At 38.8% G+C, this 25,031-nt stretch overlaps 1 protein-coding gene across 5 annotated transcripts in view; it reads left to right on the forward strand.

Moving 5' to 3' along the window:
* Positions 1 to 25,031, forward strand: part of mid2 (midline 2) — a 144,592-nt gene that overhangs the window by 32,704 nt on the left and 86,857 nt on the right. For 2 of the 5 annotated variants that reach the window (XM_086158488.1, XM_086158490.1), the window contains exon 1: positions 21,551 to 21,772. The gene's annotated coding sequence lies outside the window, so the exon portion shown is untranslated. Of the gene's footprint in view, positions 1 to 3,066; positions 3,126 to 21,172; positions 21,409 to 21,550; positions 21,773 to 25,031 lie in introns of those variants that run through there. The other 3 variants (XM_086158489.1, XM_086158492.1, XM_086158491.1) reach the window with 3 other exon arrangements.

The following is a 25,031-nucleotide window of genomic DNA, read 5'->3' on the forward strand; positions in this document are numbered from 1 at the left end:
AATATGTGAGCCCATATCTATTTATCTACCGATTCATCCGTTTGAAAGATATGCTCTTTTCAGCGATGAGTTGCTATTGGTTACCAGCCTGAGCATATTTTGGGCTAGAAAGAGAAAGATTCCTATGGTACAATAGTTTTCTTGTCTGCTTCATAATTACTGGTGTAAATATTTGGTTGGGCATATGTGTCACTTGATTTTCAATGGTTCTGTGGGTGTATCTGGCTTGGATGTATCTGATATTTTGATTATTTGAAGTTATTTGCAGCTATTGAAGGCAAAAATGCTGTTTTGTGCTCTTTCTCCTTGACTTCATTTCCAGTGTGATCTCCTGTTATCTCAAAACAGAAACACACAGCATTGTAGAAACAAAGCAATCTTGAAATCTGTGTTTCAAGCTGTAAGATTTATTGTTCATCACTATCTGAGGAATATGTGGTAAAAGCTCAGACTTTCCGCAGTTATTAATTTTTTTTTTTCCCCCTAGCAGATGGTTGATATGAGCTGTTAAGACTGTGGTCTCTCATTTATATGAGGTTATTATCTACAATAACAAGTTTTCAGAGTGGATTAAAATGAACAGAAATAATTAAAGATTATGTAATTGATGCACAATACATTTATTGCAACTGAACCAAGGGTGATTGTTCTCATCTGGGGATCGTGCATTTTTTTTTTTACGAAACCTAAATGTTTTTGGGAGGTTAAATGGCAGCTGCTCCAGCAGAGTCAGTCACTGAAAGCCTGTCAGTTCATGTCAAAGATAGCGTGGAAAAAAGTGACCAAATCAACTAGAGAGAAGACAAAGGAGAAAATAAAAAAATAAGGCCTCTCTCTCTCTCTCTCTCTAGATTGCTCTTTCTCACACACACACTCACACACACACACACACACACACACACACAGACGTACACACACAAACTCAAGACTCTTTGGAACCAACAGAACGTGTGGTTTATCTGTATCAAGACAAATGTGGCCCACATTAGAGCGAACAATGCAAGGGTCAGCAATGTAATGTATCTGTTTATTCTTTTTATTGTTGTCTTTTGTACGCGATAAAGTATTTGCTTAGTTGACAGTTCAGGGTTTATTTCAGTCATATGAGACAATCATTATGGTCATGAGACATTGATCAATGCAAATTAGTGATCTATAATTAGGTAATATTCACTGTTGATAGAGGGTGAGGAACTTTCTTTACCCCGCGTTCATGATTTACCACAGTTTTTGTAGCAAACCCCACTTTGATGAATGACAAATAGGAAATTGCAAAATCATGAGCTGCTTTGTAATAATAAATTATCAGTTGTATCCAAAGCTTTGTGAGTCAGTGTGTCTCAAATAAATGTGAAATGTTAATGTAAAACATGTGATGTGAATAAAGGTATAAACAAAACAAAATACAGTTATTTAATTTTTTAATATTTCAAAGCTCAAACTAAACCAAAATAATACAAACAAATATACTGCTCGTATATTTTATCTCAAGGAGTAGTCTCCTTCATCAATAAAGAATCCTCTAGGAAAAAAAAACACACACAAAATGGCAGAACAACGAATGTGGCGTCTTTAATTGAGTGTAAGAGGAAATGAAAAAGATCAGTTGCTTGTGTTGGTTCTGGAAAACACATGAGCGCATGTTTAATTCTCAGTGGATCATTGGCAGTTTATTTTGTCCATTTTCAGATTTTGTATCACACGTATGTGTATTCTCACAGAACTCCTGCTGCAGCCACAGACTTGAGATAAAATGTCAGCAATAAATTTAAATACAGATGAAGTGATTATTTTATGACGTATTCAGTGACGTATTCAACTATAAAAATGTACTCAATATGCCATTTTGATCATTAAAGGATGAAAATGCTTTATAATCATTTAGTAATAGAAAGCAAATAATGATTTATTCTAGCCCAAGCTATTTTTGAACCTCTGCGATTATTATTATCCGCTATATTTCCAAAGGTCACCGAGTGGAAAAAAAGATGGACATAAAATGAAAGTAGAATCAATCCAAGAAAAATAATTATCTCCAGCAACCACACTAATCCAGCCGACTTGATTTTTGTATCATAGCACAGAGCCTTCTGTGCACCCTTTGTTTCAATCTGATTTTCAAAAAAAAAGAAAAAAAAAAAACCTTGGCTTTTGACAATTATCTCAGAAGTTAAACACATCTGCCAGGTAGTTTAAAAAGGCGCTATCCATCAGCCCGGCATCCCCTGTTTGCCACTGAGACACTGAAGGGAACACAAGATGGCTTCTGCTGGCAACTAAATCTTCCTCTGAGAAGACTTTTGAACAGCGCTCAGTTCAGCTGCAGGTCTAAACGCTTGCAAGGCTTCAAAAAACAGGGATCGTATTGGTGTCAATAGTATCATCTTGTGTAAATTTAAAAATATGCTCTGGCAGACCAGACTAAGTTTCCTTTTAAGGCTTGCATTATACTGATTTGCATTCCAATCTTTGAATATGAGATACGGTTTTATAGGATTCTTTTGTCGTGTTTATTTGAATGTGTGTCTGATCTTTGTGAAGAAATTGGTTTTTGATTGGTGGATTAAGCAACTGTAGTAGTTTTACTTTTTTGGTTGATAACTATAACTGCTTTTTGATCTGGGGGATTAAGAAGTTGTAAAAGCACTGAACTTTTGTGTCATACATTTCATACTTCTAAAGAACTGCTATGGTCATACGGCTTGACAGACACATTACATTTTCTTAAATATCGGCTAACAGTGTTTGTCATCCCACATGAAATCTAGCTGTATTTCCTCCTTTCTGGCATGAAATTACTGTGCATTTGAAGCGGGTTTTCATCCGAAGCATGAGCACATGTTCGGGAAATGTATCCGTCACAGCGCGTTGATAGGAATAACTGTCTCCCACTTTGATTAAATGTCTGGTTTGTACTCAAAACTCAAGGTTTCATTTTTCATCTCATTATCCCTATCATTGTTACCCACCGTTTTCCTTTCCTTCAACTTTCCCCCCAAGCCCGTCGGTCTCATTCGTCTCCATCCCGACCTCTCTCACCCGGTCTTCTCTGTCTTCTCTCTCCAGCCCGTCATCATCCAGAGTGTCGCCGCTCATCGCCATCTAGACTCCCTCCGAGCCCACAGGTAGGTCCCTTTCCCCTCTTCTCGTCCTCTCCTCAAGCTCATACTCTTATTTCTAACTCCATTCTACCGGATCCTTCCCCGTGATTATTTTTTCCTCAGAACCCGACAGATAACTCTGTCAGTACCTCTCAATCACACGGCTGCAAGTGCTTGTTTTCTTTAATGCTCGTGCTTTTTTTTTTTTTTTTTTTACTTTGAAGCACCGCTTCATCTTAATGTTGACTGTCTTTGAAAAGTGAGTAGTGCTGCCTTGGCCTTTTATTCTATTACGGTGACGGGCACTCAATTCGGTGGGCCTTTTTTGGCATTTTATATTAAAGGTATAAAACACCGGGGGAAGATAAACTATCCCATTTCTTTTCAGATCACAACACTATCCAAAGATCATTTAAAAAAAAAAAAAAAACTCCGTCAGCCGCTTTGTCTTCATGTAGTACGGCAGTCGGGCCGGTGCCCCTCTGAGACAAAATATAGCACACTTGTTTGATTGTAAAGCGAGTTTTGGGACTTTGGGACACCTTTCAAGTCTTTTATTTTTATTCATGTTAAATACACACTCGTAAAACTAAATCATGCTCTCTGTTGGCCTCGGATATATGAATATGGCAGTAGTAATTCAACAGTAGTTCATGGTTGTATAATGGACTGTAGTGGTTTGTCGGAGTAATTCAAAATCCGAAATCCTGGGAGTGAACTTGTTCAAGGATAAAACAGATTGTCTTTCATTTCCGACCATGTAAAAGTTATGTTTGGGAAATGCTAGAACTTTTTCCTTTAGATTACTTCCACTTTCTTTGAGAGACGTATCAGCTCACTTTATTGTAAAACACGTCTACAAATCTGCGATGAACGTCGGTAAGAGTCATGCCAATCGATTTTGAACCGTGCAAACAAACATCAATAAAATGAACAGGAATCCACCGAAACCACAGCTGTAATGTATTAAAAATATTGCATCATGAAGTATTCTTTGCAATCTCATGGATGTTTTTGCTGTTGTGTGTGTGTTACAATACAATATATGCATTTTATGCCTCCCTACATGGATGCATCTCATTTTTCAATTAAGTTCCTACTCCCTTTCAATTAAGTTCTCAATTGTACAAATTAATGAAAGCGCCATACTACTGGTACTGATACGGTGAGCAAGTCATTTACCTTCAGATATGTATGAAAGTAATAAAATCCATTGCTGATAATAAGCATTTTTTTTTTCTGGACTTCCAAATTCATATGTTTGTTGAATGCAGTCTGTTTATATTCAAAGTATAACATTTCAGTGCAGTGCAGAGTTGGGCAAACTCCGGCCCGCGGGCCACATCCGGCCCGTAGGTCCTTTTAATCCGGCCCGCCAAAGATCGGTACAGAATTCATACTTGATGTGAATGATTGAATGATTGGGTCAATGAATGTGGGAGCTGAAATGGGATGTTATTTCATTTTTGGAGCTACTTGAGAACACTTGAGAGTTTTCCTGAGCTGAATGACACAGATTAGCTTTGTGATTTAGCCTTTACTGTGAACATACTGACACATGAATGAGCTGGACGCGAAGCTACGATTCATATTTTTTTGTCCTGTCACAAATTCTCAAGTTCTAGTCAGCTATGTCCACAACAGTGTTTAGCCTGCAGCTATTTTTAACACACACTAAAACTCTAAACACATTCGTCAGACATCAGGCTGATACTGGTACAAGTGGTACCCACGTCCACATGTATACAATGAGGTAGCCCGACTTCTTTTTATATAGTCTGAGAACTTGTTCCAGATGAGTGCTTGTTCCAAATTGTCAAAGGGAATTATATCCTCCAAACTTATCACTTCCTTTTATCATTGCCAGCATATTTCTCTGACAGTGTGTATGCCTCTATGAAGCTGAAAAGAATCAATTATGGTGAAGAGCAAGAATTAGTGTGGCTTCATTTCACTGAAATGACTGCTACCACTGCTTGTGGTAATCTTGTACTATGCTGGAACATTGACACTACATGCCCGAGTGTCATTACTTCCCAACTAAGCAGCGCATTCATTAGAAAGAATAAATTTGATGAGGCACGGTCAACAAATTTCATTTGATTGCAGGGATCTAAAAGAAAAACTGTTGCAATTGAAAACCTTTGTACATCACCAGTTTTTTTTTTTTTATGTGAAGGCATGAAACAGAGAATCTACAAAGACCAGAATGCAGTTTAACCTGTATTATTAATATTAACAGCACTCCTAGAAAATCTTTTACATTTTTTCAGGTTTACAGGATTTGAAGGTTCTCAAATATATATATTTTTTCTTTTTTTATTGTGGTTCCTCTGAAAATGAACATAATTAGACTTGGCTGTTCCTATATTCCTGATTTTATAGGACTAAACACTTTTTATATCACTTATTTTAGTCCTATTGTACAGGCTTTGATGAGGAAATTGAGAAAATAATAATTATGATGGATAATCATTGACACACATTTGACATTTTTGGCAAACAGTACTTCCTCTTTTTTATCATGTGGCTTTCAGGTGCTTCTTTTCTTGTTTTGTGACACAAATAAGGATGATCTGTATTTATGTAAAAAATATTTGGTGGACCTGCGAAGGATCCAGTAGGTCAGGAATGTTTCGGTGTCAAAATCAATTAAAATAGGAACCTACATGGTATTTGGCAGGCAGTCCTAATTTTTAGCTGTTCATTTTTCTTTCTACTGATTTTTTTTTTTTTTTTTGAGTATAAGCCCTAACTTTTAAATGAATTCCCTCAAAGCATTTTATCCTTGTATTTATCTCTCTTATTGGTGTTTGTGTTCCTGTCATAGAAATTAAAGCAGGATAAGAATAAATTAAAGCTTTTAACTTGGTAATACTATTCTATTGATAAATACTTCAGTTGCTGTTTTACATTTTAAGCAGATCGAAGGTATATTTTGCAGATTAATGGAAAAGGTATTTGTATATTAATTAATTGATATCCCTAATTTTTCCAGATGTATATTCTTATTTGCCATAATTACATTACATCACATTACATTGCATTTGGCAGACGCTTTTATCCAAAGCGACTTACAATAGAGGACATAGGGACTGCAAATACACTTGCAAATACATGATGCACAGGAAATATACAGAACAGTAAGCTTGGGTTAGTGAGTTGTTTTTTTTTTTTTTTTGACAAAGACATACACAAACATACACACACACACTGCATAGCCTAACTTGCTGCCTAACCTGATCTGGGGCATCAGTGCAGTAAAAAGTCCTGAAAGAGAACAGTTGGTTGGTTGTAGGTTTAATTGTAGGTTAAAAACATCAACCCAAGCAGCTACATTAGCCGGAGCTTTCTGAATCTGCCACAGCTCCGTTTCTCATCATGTTGCCCTGCAACAGCCTTCCATCTCATCTCCACTTCCCCCTACAATAAATGTATCTTTTTCCATCACCTTAATGTAGTTATTTCTCCCCTGGCAAAGCATTTCTAGATTGATATTTGATATTATATAATGTAGTGCCCCCCCCCCCCCCCACACACACACACACACACACACAGTTTTCTCTATCCAGCTTATTCAATTTAATTTCCATTGTACTTAACTTGTCTCATTCCACCCTATGAATCTGGGGTCTGCCCTTTCTCCCCTCAGGTACCCTGTGGTTTACTCTGGCCAGGGCTACCAGGCGATGAAAGGTCTGTCGCAGGGGGTCTCTTTCAAAGATGCTTCATGCCTGCACTTCAAGGGTGCTCAGTTGTTGTCCCTGTCAGACAGATGGAGATAATACGAACTAGAGGACGGGCATGCAGGCAGCACAGGCACAGAGAAAGAGAGGAGAGGGAGAGAGAGAGAGTTTTGCTTCGCTCCAGAGGTGGACGTTGCTCTGGGCCTTTGTGGGTAATCAAAGAATTTTGGCACTCAGCTGAGTGAGTTATGGCAAGAGATGTGTCCCATCATTCACTCAACTGGCTCTGTCATATATCCTGGCATTGAAGGCAAGTTGTGTTTTTCTATTTATTATTTATGGTTATTTTTCAGACGTAAAACCTAATTGGACTAGAGTGTTATAGAGGTTGAGTAAAGGTAAGAGCTGATTGAGCCAAGCTGCTGCAGACATTCAAGTCAAAATGACATCAAAAATAATCACAGGTGTAAAAATTGCGATGAGACCGAATATTGTGACATATAAAACAGACATTTTATTTTTTGCATGTGGTGTATTGCCTTCATATGTTCGATTTCGACTATTTAATACCTCCATTCCTAGGCTGATCGGAGACGGGGACTTTGCACGCACGCCCAAAGAAACCATTATTTAACCCAACCACAAAAGTCACTCTCTTGACATAATCGAAATTGCTGTAATTGAAGACATATTTTTTCGTAAACAAATGTGATTTCGTCACGCTTAAAATCTTTTTCGCTTGTGCTTGCTCACCTATACATAAATCTTATCGAAGGACAAGCGAGATAATGCACTGAGTCTGAGCCGGGAGATTTAGAATTGAGATGCAGCAGTGATGGATAGATAGTGAAGAGAGGCAGTGCAAGCAGTAAAACAACTGACAGTTGGTCATTATGAAAGACGCAGGTGGGCAAAAAATCAATCAAGCTGAGACTGGCCTGGACTGTAAAAGATGCCTGGCATCTGCTTGATGAAGAGTTCTACTGTCAGGAGGAGAAGAAGAAGAAGAAGAAGGGCGAAGGAGGGAGGGAATTGTGTTAGAAGGAGGATAAGTAAGCTTTATGGATTAAGAGGTGCAAAGCAAAGTATTGAAAGAAAAAGTGAGCAAGAGATGGAAAGGTTGTCTTGCTGTAACACACATGGAGGAAACTCAGGGAAGGCATTCATGTTAGTCTTGAGGGAAAAGGATAAGAACAAATGTGAGGGACATTAAAAATGAAAGGGCTTCTAGTATTTCAACACCTGACATCAAGCTCTTTCATTATGTTTAGCTGGAGCTTTTAGAAATACATGAACATTTATTTCAAGATTTGTTAAATAGTGAATTCTAACATGGGGGTTATGAATTGATTTAGGACCATAAAACACACACACACACACACGCGTGATGAATCGATTTTCATGTGCCTAGGCTGAGGGGTAGAGGCCACCACATTTTTAAGGCGTTACAGTCAATTTTCCGCCCTCTTAGATCAGTGATCATAATTTTAACATCCAACTTTAGGCAGCATTATTTAGTTTCAGTGCAGACACCTTTCATATTGTTTTACATTGCAGAGGCCTTCATTCCAGGTTTGCGCCATCATATTTCTTTGCAGCTAGTTGCCAACCCCGTAGCATCTTCTTCTTTTTCTTTGGGCTTTAACCTTCAGGGGTGTCGCAACAGCGAATCAACCGTTTCCATCTAACCCTATTTTCTATATCCTCCTCTTTCACACCAACTTCATATCTTCTCTCACGATGTCCATAAATCTTCTGCTTGCCCCGTAGCACAGGAATGGGCAATTATTATGAAAGGCGGGCCGCGTTTCTTATTTAATTTTTGTGCGTGGGCCAACTAGGTATCATGTAAATTGAAGTAAATTGAAATTGAGTTTATAAATTCAATATTGATTGAAAATAGTTATTAAAATATTCAAAGAAAATGGTTTGGCGGGCCGGATAAAAAAGCAAAATGGGGCGGATGTGGCCCGTAGGCCGTAAAATGCCCAGGTCTGCCTTAGCGCATTGATTACTCAGGAAACTTTAAAATGGCAAATATTATGCCGAATTGAAAGTTAAGAATAAGAATAAGAAAACTGCCCAGTACTTACACACACCTTTGCAGTTTGATTTTGTTTTTTTTTTTTTTTTTTTTGTATTTCCAAACAGCACTTTCAGTTGTGCAATATTGAGCATCAGACTTCATAGAATAAGAATAAGAATAAGAATAAGAATAAGAATAAGAATAAGAATAAGAATAAGAATGAGAACAACTTTATTTATCCCGAAGGAAATTGTTGTGCCAGAGTTTCAAGTAAAACATAACAATGATAAATAAATAGTAGAAAATTGTATAAACATTAAAAAAAAGGGGGTAACAAGTAAGTAAGTAACAAGTCAAGGCTATAAAGTGTTTTAAGGTCTTAAGTACCAGGTGAAAGATAAGGAGTGCACAAGAGTACGAAAAAATATTGCACATTTATGGAAAAATATTGCACATAATATCCTGGTTTAAGTTCAAAACACTGAGCATAAGAATAACTCTTTTTTTTGTGTGTGTGTGTTATGATGATAGAGGCAAATCAATGGGTCTTCATGGCACAGAGTTTTTAGTTGTACATTCTTTTCTATTTATTATTTGGGCTAGCTTTCATACGACCAGATGAATCTCTATTCTCATTCTAATTAGCAAAGGATGTGCCTGGCAGAGTCTGGCAGACTATCTTGGTATAATTATTCAGCTATATGTGCACTAAAAAGAACGATGCTTTATTTCCACGCCATGCACTTTATGTTCCACACCTTATTGGTATCATTCAATTTCATGCATCCACTTATTATATTAAAGAGTACCAGATCTTTTAAACACTCTACTCTTTCCAGTAGCATCATCACTCCTCCACATGCTGGTAGAAAATGAGAGTACAGAGAGGTCGCATAGAGCCATTCTGACAGAAGCCAAGCCTGCATGTTCTTTCTGAGGGCGGAGCATCCAGACCCATTATACGTATTAATGGGTCAGAGTCCAGTTTAGGCCCTGAAATGCCTCGGTAAGATGACTCTGAATTTACAATTTAAAGTTATCAAATTAGAGAAGTGTTTTCAGTGTGGGATCTTGTTAAAAAGCACCACATCTGCAGCTCCATTCGGGCGATGAGGTATTTTTGTGACCGCCTGGAAACTCCTGGGCGAGAAGATATAGGTTGCTGCTATGAATCACATCAGAACCTTTCCCTGAAGTCCTCTGGCAGCCCAACTTTCAATAGACTCCTAGCGTACAGCGGTCTATAGATTTTCATGGCTTGACATACATGCAGACTTTTTATCACTTTTATTCTGGCTGAGATTTGGAAGCATGTCAGTTATATTGAAAGAGGGGGGAGTATATCATCCCATACTGGCAAAGGTTGTCAGATAAATATTCAAACAGCTGCAGCTTATTCACAGTTTAGTAATAGCTAAAGACATAAAGGATGTGAAATCATTGTGATAAACCTTAAGCTAATACAACCTAACACTATCTTATTTAGACCGCTGTACCAAACATCCCTGCTCCATTCTGTCCTCCAGGTTCAGTATATGTTTCCTATTCTGTCAAATAAACGTCAGAATTTCCTTGCTGTACAAGATGTGTATGGACACGCCATCAGCACTGGCAGTCATATCACACAGACAGAATAATATTGATGCATGAAATTAGCAGAGAAGGCATGAGCAGCAAAACATTTAAACTGGAAATAAACATGTGACTGTGCTGTTACAAAAATAGAGGCTATTATGTTAATCATACTGTACGCTGGTTATTATCACAGCCTGACAATTTGCATTTTGCTGCTGTTACACTGTCACTGAAATGTGTATGTCAAAAATCGGTCATCTACAATCAGACTGTTTTGAGATTTTTAAAATGTATTTATTTATTTATTTATTTATTTTATGAGAGTAAAAACGTAGAGTTCATGGAAGTAGTAATTTTGTGATTTTGTTGGATGAAACTGAATGCACCTATTTATTCATTTTCATACAAAATTCCACCGGCGTATTCTCAAATCTATAAATCTTTTCTGTAGTACCAGGACTTTTTTTGCATACATGTCTTGCCCTTCCCTCTTTGCTCTGTCTCCACCCTCTCTCTTTGCTCATCTACTGCTTCCATCAAGCATCCGATCACAGACCCAGGAGGACGAGGATAATGAGATTAGGGCTGTACATGTTTACACATTCTGATTTATATTGAGCTTTCCCTGTCTCACTGTCTGACCTAAATTTCTCTGTTTCACTCCTGTTTTATTGTCTCTAAAGTCTGCATTCTCACACTCGGTCTTATACAATGCGAGTGTCTTGCTCTTCTTCAGTGTGGATTAATGCAGTAGAATTTTGGTCCTAAAAAAATGTGCAAACCCATTTCAGCTTAACAATGTCAGTTCCACTTTTACAAGTTCAATCAATGTAATGTAATTAATTTTGCATTTATTGGTAATTGTGTGTGCCCATATACTTTGTAAAATGACTGATTTTGAGCATTCATCCCAAGTCTTTTGAGTGATCCTGTTTTCCACTGCTATTTACATCTAACACAAAACACTTATTCTCACATCCATGACGTTTTCTAAGGATGGAGGCCGTAAAGTGTCCAATCCATACTCCATACTTTCAAAACGGGAGTTATTCTGGATCTACATGCTCGGCAGACTAGCCCCATAAGGATTGAATAGATAGTAAACTTTGTTTATAGGTATGTCCGCAGGTCTGTCCACAACATATTTTCTTTCTGTTTATATTAATTTGCTCTGTTGGTTCCATGTAGATGATTTTTGTATTCTGAATTTTTTTCAGTCCCCATATGTAGATATCCGTACAAAAACGTAAAACAGTATCGGCATCTCGGATCAGTTCGAAATGGAGTAAAGAGAATGTTGCAATGTTAAAATGGTAAAAGGACATCATACATGGAGGGAGGGAATCGATCACATGATCATTCTCTTCCCCTTAAAGATGGAGCCACAATAATTCATTTTTTCCGATAAGCATCTGAGGAAGAGCCTATTTTTAGCTCAAAAGGTCATGCATGCGAGAATAAGTGTTTTGTGTTATATGTAAAATAAATCATCTTTTATTTTTGGAGCATATTTTTGGTGTGCCAATTTTTTTCCAAACTCTACTAAGTCAATTTTTTTTTTTGATCCAACACCCATCCTTAACTGGGCAGCAGATATGCGTGTGTTTTTCTTTTCTAACTCTTTGAGAATGATTTGTAAGCACCCGAAGTAATCATCCTCTGTCCTTTAAAAGCTAACAAATGTGCTGAACTTGGATACGTCATTTTGTCACCAGGCTCCCGTTATTTTGGTAAACCCAAACTCAACTTGTTGCATCGTCTGAGCAAAATTCACCCTCTATGATGTCATGTGTTGTGACAGCTGACAACTTGCTGCATGTTCGAATCCAGGCTAGCACTCAAGCAGAAAACAGGAATGTGACATTATAGAAGCTGGATGCTGAATTTGAATCCGGATTCCTTTTAAAGTGTTCAGGACACGATGTTAAATATGAAAGCTTGTCATATGTAGTTACCAGATTTGTGTTATTGGCTTGGCTTTGAAGAACGATGCAGTTTTTCTACTGGGTATTTTACAGTGTAATGTGTTTATCTTTTGTTTTTTTGAGGAGTTAATCTGTATGTATTTTATAAATATGCCTCAAATTTTCAATCGTTGTTCTTTTTGAGGTCCACAATCAGAATTGTAAAAATGTTATTATTCGTAGTTTCGTAGCAGGTTAATGAAAAAGTGGAGAAAATATAATTAGCTATCGCCAGTCTTCCCTTAAAGAGGTTTCCCCTTTAAGGGAAGCGAGTCAACCGCCTCCCACAAACCCTAGTCTCTGTATTGACTATATACACATGGTATATTTTAATTGTTAATGTGAAATAATACTTTCCATTCAATTTTGTATCAAAATTTCCTGTATTAAAGATGCAATTCAATTTGCAATATGCAAGTCAATAAGAATAAGAATAAGAATAAGAACAACTTTATTTATCCCAAAGGAAATTGTTGTGCCAGAGTTTCAAGTAAAACATAAAAATAATAAATAATGGTAGGAAATTGTAGAAACAGAAAAAAGAAAAAAAAAAAAAGGAGGGAGAAAAGAAATACAAATAAAACTATAAAGTGTCAAAGTCAAGACTATAAAGTGTTTTAAGGTCTTAAGTCTAAAGACTTGAAGATTTCCTGTGGCTGAAGGAAGAGGAATTAAAAAGTCTGATAGCCTCAGGTAGGAAAAATCTCCTGTGGCGTATAGTTTCATATATATAAGTATATATATATAGGTTTTTTTGTATAAAAATATTGTATGCATTTTTATGTACGTATTATAATAACAGCTGTCAATTTACAAAGCTTTATATTATATCATTTTAATATACTGATTTATAGTTTGAAAGTTGAGAAGGGATCACCATTTTTATGGTAAGCTGCTGCATGAGGTGACGCATGAGGTGACGCCGGTCTCTGGCCACGGATGGCGTAAACCTGGCAGCGTGCGGATTACCAATCAGTGTCGAGAATATCCACCCAATCTTGTGGTGAAGAGTTTGTTTTATCATAATAACTGATGCATGTGTCTTTTTTGGCCGTTTGCTGGTGCGTACAGTAAATCGCTCTTGAAGCCGGCTCGGTATCCGTGGACAGCTTGTGTTCGGCTCCGGCCTGTCTGGTGCGGAGCCAGAGGGTGAAGAAGCCAATGTGACCGTGATAAGAAAGTCTGGGCCTTTTCTCAGCTGAGTAAATAGAGGCACGTATGCACATATACTCTCAGCCCTTCCTCTTCAAATAACATGGCATTATTTCATCTCACAGGGGTCACCATGTCTTTTGGGTGACGGGAGTTTGCTTTACAGCGCCAGCTCTAATCAGGAACATGACACCGATCTGACCCTTCAGTGGAATCTTTGGTTCTGTGAGGTGAACTTGGCGGTCCTATTGTGGAACTACGCTTTTCCGTGAACTTCAAAAATCCCATTCTCACCTTGTGAGCCCTTCATGATCAGACCTCCTCATAACAACCGTGCCGTCCTCATTTACCACACTCCTCCCCGCAGCTTTCCTTACTTGGATGGTATCCTCCTGGCTCTGACGGAAAGAGAGGGTCATTTTCAATCGTCAAATCCTACCTTAGAAGTTCTGATCCAGTAAATTTGAGATAGTTGTAGTCTATCCAATTTGAAATAGTGTGTAAATGTCACTGAATAAGGTAACAATCATGATGCATCATGTGTTACCATTTTGATACCTGATAACACAATATCTATGTAAGGCAGGGATTTTAAAAAGGGGGTTCACGACTCGTCGGGTGTCCACAGAGGTGCTACAGAGGGGGAGTGAAAAAATTTGCGTGGTATACGGTACAAATATTAGACGGTTTCTAGTTTATCAACTCCATCAGCTTGGCCAGAAAAATGTCTAAGACCCCTGATGTAAGGTATTATGACTATTCTAAAGCAAATCTTTAATTTCATTATATTGACATCAGACATTCAACAAGCCAAACACACCTGTAACATTTCTGAGCAGGGTTTTTAAGGGGCCGATTTAATTGGAAGATTAAAGTACTCGTCTTATTTCCAGTTCTGATATGTAAATTAAAGTCAGTTTTCTGCTGAAGTTTTCTACATTCGGCCTCGTATTTCTTCTTTTTTTTGAAGCGAACAAAGGTTTTTCATGTCGCTGCACTCTTTGTCCTAATCACTTTATGCTGGCTCAGTACAGGACGGGCCACTGCCGTACAGTAAGTCCCTGATGAGCTTTGGGGCTGGCAGAGGAAAGAGGAAGAGGGGAGCTGATGCATTTCCTCAGTTTGGACACACTGTGTATTTGGTGGTCATTTGTCATGGAAGAGTACACAATAAGTGCACGTGTGTGTGTGTGTGTGTGTGATGTGCGCGTGCGTGTGTTTCTTTTTCATTTATACTCCCCAACTTAGGCTTAGACATTGTTGGATTCTGGCAGTGCTGGTTATTTCAAATGTGATCTGCCTTATGCCTGGGCTGCAGCGGCGTGGTTGTGAGACTGAGTCCCCAGTGGCCAGTCTTATTCGCATTTGCCAAGCTTGTGCTCATTCTGTCAGTCGCTCATTGTCTTTCACAAGAATTCATCACTTTTTATTTGTGGTCTTACATTTTTTTTTCATTCTGTACAGAAAAACAAATTTGTTTTAATAAAAGTTTCAACAACACATGCCAAAAGTAGCTAAATAGGCTTCCAATTGACATTCTTGCATTCTGAGCGCTATGACAGTTTGCAATATAGCAGACATACTATTTTTCAATTAGTTCCCATTGATTTTCAATTATGCCAACTCCCACAGAATTGTTTATGAGTTTAGCCTGTCGAGTTGATTAGCTCATCATACTCAGCAGCCAGGGAGTTAATAAAGTGCTTACATAATTAATGCAGCTTCACTAAGCATGAGTCTGTGTCAAATATTTGTGATGTCTTGTGGGTTAACTGCAAAGGGGACTCTGAACTGCTTAGGCAGTATAACTGTAAAATTAAATGGATTAAATCGAGAATGTGACCAAAAAAAAAAAAAAATCTCTTATAACAGTTTCAGTATGAGCAGTTTCCTTTTGCACGCTACCTGAGGAAATATTCCTTGGCACTATGTAGCTCGTAAATTAATTAATTGAATTATAGCTTGCTGAAGCAAACAACTGCCGATCACAAAATGCGTAAGGCCTCTATTGATATGCGAATGAAGACTAGTTTATGTCGAGAGCGGGATCCAGGTGACAATTGTGCGGTCGATCAACCAGCCGCACCGCCGCCAGAAATTTAAATATAATATTCACCCTATGCAGAAGTTTGAATTGACCACACGCTCTGGTAATTTGCAGTTAGTAGGCTATTCTGCTGTGTGAAATTGACTATAAAAGCTTCAGATGAGAAAAGAATGTAATTATTACCGTGCTTGTAAAATAGTAACTGAGTACTGACTTTTCTTTGTTGAGTTTGGAGAGAATAAAACAAAAAAATGAGAGGTTAAGAACCAGAGGCTCTTGGTTGTTGGAATATTTTTGTGTTCTAGACAAGGATACAGTTCAACCTGTTTGTCTGGTAGCACCACCTTGACTTCACAGTGTTTCCAGTAGCTCAGTGGGGAGAGAGAAAAAAAAAAGAAAATACAGCGGAGAGATAGGTGCCGGATAAAATCTGCATACAAAGATAAGCATGTTTTTCTACATTGCCAGTAAGGCGGACAGCAGAGCGGGGTTTGGCATGGTTAGTGAGGACCCAAACAGTAATAAAGGTATGGAAAGAACCAAAACCTGTTTTTAATATACATCCATTTCAGCAGTGAGATAAAAATAGTAAACAGTAAACTGAGAAAAAGATTAACCTTCAGACAATTTGTGGTAGCACTTACAGGGCACACCTGCTTGTTCAGCCACACCCTGTCTCCTGCTTTTCACTCTCTCGGCTTAAATGAGTCACAGCACTGATATTTTAGGGCAGGAGAACCGAACAGTCAAAAGACGAGTGATTGAACCATTTGTTCTTTTGTACCTGAAGTAAAACAAACCCTAAATCAGAAAACAACAATAAGCCACAACACCGCTATTGATTTCTTAAATGTTTCACATCCGATCTCAACCACTATCTGTGACAATTTACTTTTTAAGTTGTTTTTTTTTTTTTTTTACTGGAATTCCATCATGTACTTTTTAGCCAATCACATCTGGCTTAACACATATTGACCTTGAACCACTGTTGCAGATGAACATAGGATAAACTGCAGACCCGCACTAGCTGACCTCATGGTAAAAATAAATCAACCCCCTTTTATGTTCCTTTTCCTTTCACACGAATGTTTTTTTTCCCACTGCAAATTTCATTGACGTAGTGACGGCTGTTTTTTAGTACCTTTTTTTTTTCCTAATGACCCCTGAGACTCCGTTTCAAGCACGATGTAAACCTGCACTTCAGCCCTCCCTAATCAGTGAGTTGTCATCTGCTCAATGGTGTCAATACTTTTACAATTTATACATGAGTTGTGGTATACATTGTGTTTGGTTTTAATGGAGTTGAAACAATTTATCCAAATTAAGTATAATTGGAACTGGGCATGTATCTATTTTGCATTGAGTAAATATATGACAAGATATTATATGATATTGTTATAAGCTGTGAAAATAATGGAATCGAAAAGCCTCTTTGTGATTGTAAAGTGTATTTCAGTTAAATTAAAAGTTGAGGTTAATTACCGAAGCTCCGATAAACCGATACTTTCCTCGTTATCTTTTTACTGCCTCAAAATTTACAAATTCATTACCGAGTTCTTTCCCGATGGATTTTTCAGATTCTTTGTCTCTTCTTTTAATTTTTTCTATTTTCTTGTATTTTAGTTCGCCTACTGTTTATTTTTGTTTTCTCACTGATTTATGGGACTTTTATTTATTTACTTATTTATTTCCTGATTTTCATGTCAATACTGTGAAAGAGAAGCAACCAATTTCAGTGTAACGTTCAGTGAGTCGAGTATATTTAGATTAAAATGAATTTCAACAAGCACAATTTGCATCATATCACATTTCTTCCAGAATTAAATTCAGAATGATTGGAGTGAAAGCAAACTAATGTTTTGGACTTTTTGGAGCTGAAAGCTGTTCATTTATTCATTCATATTGATGGTAAAAATAAGAGTTGTACAATTTTCCAAATGAGCCTTGATCTGGACATTGGCAGTTCTATTACCAGCTTAGGTTTTCATATTTTTGAAATGATGAAGAGGACAGAGAGTTAAACTTCAGTCAAAATAATTTTCTCCTTGAGATTCTTCAACTCTTGAGTTGTTCTGGCACCGGTCCTGATGGAACAGTGTCAAAAAAGTAAAAATATTTCGACGTTTGACACGACCAGCGGTGAGAAATTCAAGGCAGCAACCTGCAGAAATAACTTTTCAAAGCGTCTTGTGGACTTGGCTTTTACTTATCTTTAATCGTAAAAAAAAAAGTTACCGCCAGTTTGTCGTCTGTACAATTGAGAGGACCTGTCACACCCTTAACGTAACTAAAGCGGTTGTTAGATTGCAGGTAATCCGTCCGAAAAATACATCACAGAAAAAAAAACAAAAAAAAGATTGCATAACCCTCTTACTTCCTGAGTGGGTTCTGCACCGGCCTGTTATCCCGAGGCACTCAAAGTTTATCTGTTTCTCAAGCAGAACGTAATGAAGTCGGACGAAACGCTGTCACAGCCCATATCGGGACAGCGTCGGAGAGTCCGGCAATGAGCAGCGGCCTCAAGACAAACTGTTGTAATCGCAGGCTAGCGTCCACACACAGTTAAGCAGAAGTAATTCCCATCTCCTGGACACACACACACACACATAATCATTTTAATGTGATATATCACAACTATAAACCACCACTTCTGCTCACATTTAAATCTGAATAATTGCAGCCATGGGGGATTTTTTTTTGCTTTTGAACAGGATTCTACCTCTCTCTTTTGCTTAGTGGTGGTAATGAACAACGTAAGGGTTTTAATATCCAAGGTTTATTTTATTACCAGGGGTTGCATCACTTTCCAGAATGAGAAAACCAAGAGTGATTTGGGGTTAATTTAGTCCATCATTTAATCCTTCTGCCTGGAAAACGGCAGTTATTTCATCTAAAGGCTTTGGTGATGCTGATTTTATTGCATAATTCTGTTACTGGTCACTTTCTCTGATTGCTAAAGTGCAACGGTTCCTGCACTCAAAAACCTAAATGATGGCTACCAGTGGGTGACGAGCTTCTCAACATCTTGCTGAAGTGATTAGAAGAGCAACAGTACTTTAAATTACAAAAAAGGTCTTTTAACAATGAATAATAAATGTCGTGTGTGTGTGTAGGTTTGTTGTCATCTAGGTTAATTCTAGTCAAAATCTTTTTTTCGTAACAACTGGTCTTTGACATCAAGAGGCTTCTTTGTGGACGAAAAGGTGAAATGTCCTCCAGGGAAGAAAATCAAGTCCGGTTGTGACGAGTAGAAGATTTTGACAAGTAATGATAAAATGATCAAAACACATTTTGCTTTCCATCTATTTTTTTAGATTAAAAAATAATATTCGATGAGTAGAGCGGCACCGTGGCCCAGAGGTTCGGTCCTCGATTCCATTGCTTTCTGACAGGGGGCCTTTCTGTGCGGAGTTCTCCCTGAGTCTCTGTCGGTTTCACCCGGATTCTCCGGATTCCTCCCGTAGTCAAAAAACATGCCGTAAGTTCCAGTGACGTGCGGTGAGGTTCATGGCTGGTGAGGCACTGACGTCATCACACTCAGATTTACAAACATATGAAACCTACAGATTAGCTTATTCATCAATTAATTGGCAGCAGTTGAAGTGTTTTGTTTAAAATATCATATCAGCATTCTTTACATATATAAACTGTAGCATAAAAAAAAGCACATGGAAAAAAAAAAGCGTTATTATCTCTTACCTTTACTTATAAATGAAGTCGATGCGCCGAAGCATCGATAACTTGCTTGTAGAAGTCTTCCGTTTCTTTCCTCAGTTTTAAAAGTCTCTCTGTCTCAATGGAAATCACTGCCAGTGAAGACAGTCGTCCTTGATCGGTCCTGTTCCGACTGTTTGTTTTGAGTCTTTTCGGTGCCGAGACTGACCGCTCCGCCGATGCTGTCGTAGCCGGACCGGTGACCACATACCGGAGCAACTTTGTCGCCTCAAAAACAATTTGAATGAGATCCGTCTGGGCCAAAAAGTTGAGAAGCTGCCCAGGAGATTTACATTCATCCCTCACCGTTTTTGAGCTATGCAGCTCAATGATCAGCAATAAATAACTGGATGGCTGCACTTGACTTGCTAACTGTTTACTGTAGCTTGCTATTGCTAATTCTATTATTCTGTAGCCGAGTAGTAAGAAGGCTCCCTGGGATCAGTGGTGCCCCCTACCATGAGGCACCGTCACTGCATGCCTCACTTAATATCTCTGTCATTACAGTTGTTGACAAAAACATTCAACACATCAGCTAAATTATGGAAATTTAGTTCATATATTAAAAGTGTTTCTTTAATAGTGACATCCACAGAGACAGCAATAAGGTCTCAGTGCATAGCATGCTAGCACAGTTAGCAGAATCATCGCCAATCCATAGTGGGCTCAGCTGGTTGCCGCGTCACCGCACATCTGTTCTTCATATGCAAACGGTAAATGTGAATTTTTTTTAGAAATTTTGAAAAAAAATGACCAAAAATGGTGATGCTACGTGGGAAATAACTTAATTGTACAAATCCCTGAATAAATATAACCATTTAATTTATTTTTTTCATTTTGCATTTTTTTCTTTCCGTGATGACAGGTGAGGCCCGGCCTCCCCTGCCTCTACTGACTGCACCTCACTGGTAGGTTCATTGGAGATCCTAAATTTCCTGGGTGTGTGAATGAGAGAGTGAAAGGTTGTATGTCTCTATACCTGCCCCTGTGATTGACTGCTGACCAGTTCTATGGTGAACTCTGCCTCTCACTCGATGACAGCTGGGAGATGCGCTAGGAACAACCCCCCGCCGCATCCCTAAGTGCAGGATAATTGGTATACAAAATGAATGAATGTCGGAGAGTAACTTTAGTACCTGGCTTCTTGTGTTCTCTGAATTATAGCCCATAGAAGTGAATGTTTTCCTACACAACATATGTGTGTGAATGAGAGGAACCCGTGTGTAACAGTGATGTTACAGTGAGCGGAGATCAAGAAGTTGGAGGATTTCGAGAACTCAGGGAGTGACCAGGATGGATAGGATCAGGAATGAGTCTATCAGAGGGACGACACATGTTAAATGTTTTGGAGAGAAGGTCAGAGAAGCCAAACTGAGATGGTTGGGTCATGTACAGAGGAGGGATAGTGGATATATTGGTAGACAGATGCTGGAATTGGAGCTGCCAGGAAGACCAGAGAAGATTTATGGACGTAGTGAGAGAAGATATGAAGGTAGTTGGTGCGAGAGAGGAGGATATAGAGAATAGGGTTGGATGAGGAGGTTGATTCGCTGTGCCAAAAGGAGAAGAAGAAGAAGAAGGGTCAACAGTCCAGAGCTTTGTTTATCACTCACTAGCACGAATAAATAAATGAATTAGAAGATAAGTAACTAATTGAATTTTCCAGGATAGGTTTGCATGTAGCTGTTTTTTTTTTTAAATGAAGTAAAAGTCCTACGTTTTCTGGCATCTACCTTTTTTGCTTTCTGTTTTGCGCCGTGCGTACTGTTGGCCCAGGGGTAGGAGGAGCCGCGCACTCCTCTCTCTGTCTCTCTCTCTCTCTCTCTCTCTCTCTCTGTCTCTCTCCCCTTCCCTCCCCCAGCGACTCTTTTTTGACTCTCCCATTCACCAAAAGTTGCACAGTCTGTCTGCCTGGGAGCAACCGCCGGCGGAAGCCGAGCCGCGCACCGCCAGCTCCGGTCCGGTGTTTGTGCGTCGAGGAACGGCCGCGGGTGGAAGGAGTCCTCCGCCGAATCCAGAGTCGGTTCGGTCCGGCCCTGGTCGTCTCTCCATCCCAGCCTTTTTTTTTTTTCTGCTCAAACTTCCCCGTTTTCACCCAGCTTTCAAGATGACAGACGAAAAGACTGTTCGGCATGTAAAGCTGGTAGGTGTCTGCACCCCCTCCCACCCCAACGCCCCCTTCCTCCACCTCCCCCTCCACGCAGAGAGAGAGAGAGAGAGAGAAAGAGAGAGAGAGAGACAGAAAGAGATAGAGAGAGAGCGCTGTCTGCCTCGGTTGTCTTCTGGGTCTGTGGAAGCGCGCAAACCCTCGCTGTCCGTGGAAGAGTGACGGGTACCGGCTGTTGTGGTTGTGTGTGTGTGTTTTTTTTTTTACGGGAGCTCATTTTCCAGTCGTCTGCTGATTTTTTTTTTCTCCCCTTGTATCCCCTTCTCCTTCCCCTCGAATCAGTTTAAACAAACCCTTCTCCTGAATGGATCCCTTCTTAAGGCGCACCAACATGTTCGAGGTAGGCTGTCTGTGCAAACGCGCAAACTTGGGGGGGGCATTTGGTTTTGTTTTTTTTTTTTTTTGCTGTATTTCTGTATTTCTTTTTTTTTTTTTTTTTTTTTTTAACCCCGCGGAGACGCGCAACCGGGTCTGATGTTGGTGTCACTGCGAGGCGGTGTTCAAACCGCAGGGAGCAGATTCGGTTATTTTTAAATCAAGACACAAAGCTCGCGTAAACGATCGGCTTGCAGCTGAATCTGGACCACCTTCTTTTTGCGCTTGATGTTTTTGTGGCACCTCAAACCCCCGAAGCAGAGACAGGGACGCCTCATGGAGAAGATGTGAAACACTTTCAACCTTCAATCTTGTGATTTGGACAAGCTGTTTTTTAAGGGTTTAGTTTGGAAGCTGTGCACTTTGTTCACCTTGACACAGACACTGGTTATTTGCATCACATCAGGCTTTGCTTGTACTTTTTCACCTTTTTTCCCTTTATCATATCGTTAACTTCTTCCTAAAAATAGCTGCATATTCACTATCCACCAGTTATCATGTGACAGAGATATTCCACGGGTTGTCGATGACTTTTGACCGATTTGCATCCAACATCATCATGTGTTGCGTCTCATAAACGTTGATATTTTTCACCATTCCGATATTTGCCTTGTAATGAGGCGTTCCGTGCTGGATGTTGAAACAAACAGATAGGAAAAGCAAAAAAAATTTCCAAAAAAAGGGTAATGTCAAGAGAACAATACTTTAGTTGAACTCACCCCAGACAATATTCAGCTCCCTCAGTGCTGAATGCCAAACACCGAACTGGATTGTGTTGCGTTGATCCTGTTGGATTCAGATGACAGTATAAGGGATTGTGCTTGTTCGGTTGCTCTGAATGCGGCTCTGTGCTGAAGAGTTGGGAAGCGTAAACAGGGCCGGTTGCCACAGTTGTTATGACATCTCCCAGGCTTATAACTAAACCTTGAGTAGAGTGTAGCTTTTTTGAATGTATTTTATTCTTTACTTAAACCGTGTCTGTGAATCGTGTATGTTTTTATATTCGCCTTATTGTTCTGCTTGTAATTCGAGTAATATCGCAATGGACATGGAATCTCCCCATCAACCTTGTGTATGTTTCCTATTGGACCAACATGGTAGTTTTCCCAGTTCTAATACTATTACACCCAGAAATTCATGAGGCAACTAACATTATCTATCTATCTATCTATCTATCTATCTGTCTATCTATCTATCTATCTATCTATCTATCTATCTATCTATCTATCTATCTATCTATCTATCTATCTATCTATCTATCTATCTATCTATCTATCTATCTATGTCTAGCTGTCTATATTTCTGCATCTGTCTTTATCCTTTCAAGTCACCCTTTATCTATTCTTTCTATTTATCCTCTATGGCTGGTTGTTCTTGGTCAATAATTTCCCATGATTTTTTTATCCGTCTATGATGGAGGACGGCTCAGGGTCAAGAGTCAATAAAGGCCTCAGCCAATATCTACTTTTTAAAATAATTTATAGTGGCAGGGTTTGTTTCATGGTTCAAAATATGTTTTTGAATGAAGGAAGTTTCTGACGCTTTCTCTCTCTGTCTCTCTCGGTGTCTGCATGTGTGTGTGTGTGTGTGTGTGTGTGTGTGTGTGTGTGTGTGTGTGTCAATCACGCTGCACAGTGATTTTGTTAACAAGAGAAAATTATGACAGACATGCTTTATTTTGTTTTTTACAGATTAAAAATGTAAAAATGGGACTTGAGATGTTTTAGCTGCTTAATCAATTTCCCTGCAAGTATGGAGCAGATCATGCATTATATATTGTTTATCCTCAAATGCCATTAAAGTTTTGTAATCAGCTTTCCTTTAGAAGCCATAAAAGAGGCACTGAAGTCTTGAGATGATCTTTTCCGTCTCCACTTTAGAAATCATACGAGCCATTTGATCTAATCTGAGGTCTCCGTTAAGGTCCCGAAATGTCTTCGTCTGGCTTTTATGAAACTTTTCGGAGAATCTTATCATTTGGGGATTTTACTCAGTACTTTGGGAACGCTGTCAGTGGACCAAAGACCTCAAAATCACTAGTTGTATGTGAGAGTGTGTGTGTGTGTGTGTGTATGCTCGGACATGCACCTGTTTTCTCAATACTGGGGTTCAGAAGCCTCGCATTTGGTTTCAAAATACCTGCTATTCACCTTCCCATTGCTCACAAAGGTCTTGCTCCCCATGAAAGATGCAGACAGCATTGATTCGAGTAAATCTTCTCTATGGATCAAATAAATCATGACAGAGAGTAGACAAGAACTGTTCGGTTGGAAAAAAAAAAAAAGAAAAATACTATGGTCCCGTTGTTTGTAAGCAAGCAGGTAGGAAATGAACACTGACACGAGTGTAATTACTTTACAGCTTCTTCTTCAAGTTGTTCACAGTTCCATAGATGAGACGACCATGACTGTTCTCACTGAATGCGTCTTTTTAAAACACAATCACACATCGGATCGATTTTCAATAGAAGACCACTGAGCAGCATTATTCGATTTATATGAAGATTTTCTCGACAAAGAACTTGTTGTTAGTCGTTTTTTCAAATGTAACTGTCACAAAGGGAGAACAAGCGGTTATGCAAAGTTTGTTTTCAGAGAAAGCAAACAATGTGGGTGGAAGGTAGGCGGCGGGGTTTATTCTCTCAACCAAAATCGAACCCCGGGATTTCATAATAGATTACTTAATTAAAGCAATAAATCTTTTAGTGAAGCTTTCATTATTGCTATGTGGTCCAGGCACTGAACTTTACTGTTTTCTTGGCAGCATCTAGTTTGTTTTGACAACAGTGAATAAAATTATCATTTCTTTAATGAATACATGTCATTTTGTAAGAATAAATAATGTCAGCACCGATTCGCCATCCTTCATTTTATGAATGCTCCCATGCTCGTCAGACACAAACTACAAGGCTGTATGTGTGTGTGTGTGTGTGTGTGTGTGCGTGTGTGTGTCAACGGGGCAATGTTTTTTGGGGGTTATCCACACTAAACCATAATACGAGTAACAAAATGCAGAAATGGAGAGGAAAAAGAAACCCCTTCTTTGTTAATGAAGTGTGGCTTCATTTTACCAGGAGAAAAGATAACAGCGCTAATAGTAATGTCGGAAAAAAAATAAAAAACACGCACACAAACATCTATAAAATTCCAGGAATGCAACATTCACAGTGGCATGAACAATAATGTCTCTTTAAACAGCAGTTTGTCTTTTTACTTGGTCCACTT

The sequence above is a fragment of the Fistularia commersonii genome, chromosome 13 (genome assembly GCF_037954325.1).
Source record: "Fistularia commersonii isolate RoL2024-O1a breed Wild chromosome 13, RoL_Fcom_v1.0, whole genome shotgun sequence".
NCBI lineage: Eukaryota > Metazoa > Chordata > Actinopteri > Syngnathiformes > Fistulariidae > Fistularia > Fistularia commersonii.